Source organism: Vigna unguiculata, chromosome 9 (assembly GCF_037176805.1).
Source record: "Vigna unguiculata cultivar grain cowpea cultivar isolate G323 ecotype 2 chromosome 9, ASM3717680v1, whole genome shotgun sequence".
Lineage (NCBI taxonomy): Eukaryota > Viridiplantae > Streptophyta > Magnoliopsida > Fabales > Fabaceae > Vigna > Vigna unguiculata.
This window is the reverse complement of record NC_140800.1, coordinates 20948128-20950848: the sequence shown is the minus strand read 5'-3', so window position 1 is coordinate 20950848 and position 2721 is coordinate 20948128.

Sequence of the window (2721 nt, the reverse complement as noted above, 5' to 3'; positions counted from 1 at the left end):
ATTTTATTGATAATTAAGAAAATATTATAAAATAAAATATTATTATAATAATGGTTGTGGCAATCATAATATATAAAACTTATTCATAAAATAAAATAAAAAATATCAAATTGGATGTATCATTTAATTTAATTTTTCAATGTTTATTACTTGACGTTATTGCATTACATTGATTGAATTTTATGTTCTAGTTATATCTTTTATCTTTTTACATATTTAAAAGAATAACTTGTTATATCTTGAAAGAAAAAGAAAATCTTTTATCTTAAAAACACAATTTGATAAAAATTTAAATTGTTTTAATTGAAATCTTGTGATATAGAAAGAAGATAAGAAAAAATATTAATAACATCAAGTTTTATAAAAATCTTTAGGGATAAATATTAAAAAAATAGAAAATTTAAAAATCTTATAATAGAATTATATTAAAAAATGAGAAAAAATTAAAAAAATACAGAACCAATTTCAAAGTATTTTAAATTCAAAATAAAGAAAAATTATCTTTTTTAATTGTTTTGATAAATTTTTTTAGTTTCATAATTGAAATATAATATAATAAAAAAAATAAGATAATGAAATATTAGTAAAATTATCATTGTCTAAAAAATAAAAAATATAAATATATAGAAACATTGAGAAATATTCAACCATAAATACATATTTAAAAAAGCATGTTAAATTAAAAATATAAAAGATTATTATTTTTTATTAAATTTGATAACATTTTAAGTTTTCTAATTGAAATACTGTACTACAAGAAAGTCGTAATTACTTATGACTGACCAACTATTTAAAAGAAATTACTGTAGAGGTGGTTAAGCGTATATATTAGTTTTTAAAATGTTATATTTGATTTGTTCATTATTACGCTACGTCAATAATTTTTTAACATAATTGTACTTCAATTGTGGTAAGTTAGATTATAACACATTCTTTTCAATTTTTAAAAAAGAAGAACAAAGTGGTGTATCATTTAATTTAAATTTTTATTTTTTATTACTTGAAAATAATTTGTAATATTATGGATAATTAAGAAAATATTATAGAATAAAATATTATTATAATAATGGTTGTGGTAATCATAATATATAAAACTTATTCATAAAATAAAATAAAAAATACCAAATTGGATGTATCATTTAATTTAAGTTTTCAATGTTTATTACTTGACGTTATTGCATTACATTGATTGAATTTAATGTTCTAGTTATATCTTTTATCTTTTTACATCTTTAAAAGAATAACTTGTTATATCTTGAAAGAAAAAGAAAATCTTTTATCTTAAAAACATAATTTGATAAGTTTTAAATGATTTTTAATTGAAATCTTGTGCTATAGAAAAAAAAAGATAATAAAATATTACTAAAGTATCATTTTCTAAAATTTAAAAAATATAATTAACTAAAAAGCTTATAGTATAATTATATTTCAAAAACAAAAAATATTTAAAAATAGATAAATATTTGAAAAATATTTTAAACTAACAAATAAAAATAAGAAAGTTACTTTTTTTTATTTTATTGGATAAAAATTTAAATTGTTTTAATTGAAATATTGTGATATAGAAAGAAGATAAGAAAAAATATTAATAACACCAAGTTTTCTAAAAAACTTAAGGGAGAAATATTAGAAAAATAGAAAATTTAAAAATCTTATAATAGAATTATATTAAAAAATGAGAAAAAATTAAAAAATACAGAAGCATTTTCAATGTATTTTAAATTCAAAATAAAGAAAAAGAGTCTTTTTTAATTGTTTTGATAAATTTTTTTAGTTTCATAATTGAAATATAATATAATAAAAAGAAATCACATAATGAAATATTAGTAAAATTATCATTGTCTAAAAAATAAAAAATATAAATATATAGAAACATTGAGAAATATTCAACCATAAATACATATTTAAAAGAGCATTTTAAATTAAATATAGAAAAGATTATTATTTTTTATTAAATTGGATAACATTTTAAGTTTTCTAATTGAAATATTGTACTACAAGAAAGTCCTAATTTCTTATGACTGACAACATTTAAAAGAAATTACTGTAGAGGTGGTTAAGCGTATATATTAGTTTTTAAAATGCTATATTTGATTTGTTCATTGTTAGGCTACGTCAATAATTTTTTAACCTAATTGTACTTCAATTGTGGTAAGTTAGATTATAACACATTCTTTTCAATTGTTAAAAAAGAAGAACAAAGTGGTGTATAATTTCAGTTAAATTTTTATTTTTTATTACTTGAAAATAATTTGTAATTTTATTGATAATTAAGTAAATATTATACAATAAAATATTATTATAATAATGGTTGTGGTAATCATAATATATAAAACTTATTCATAAAATAAAATAAAAAATACCACCTTGCATGTATCATTTAATATAATTTTTCAATGTTTATTACTTGACGTTATTGTATTACATTAATTGAATTTAATGTTCTAGTCATATCTTTTATCTTTTTACATCTTTAAAAGAATAACTTGTTATATTTTGAAAGAAAAAGAAAATCTTTTATCTTAAAAACATAATTTGATAAGTTTTAAATGATTTTTAATTGAAATCTTGTACTATAGAAAAAAAAAGTTAATAAAATATTTCTAAAGTATCATTTTCTAAAATTTAAAAAATACAATTAAATAATATTTAAAAATAGATAAATATTTTAAAAATATTTTAAACTAAAAAATAAAAATAAAAAAGTTACTTTTTTATTTT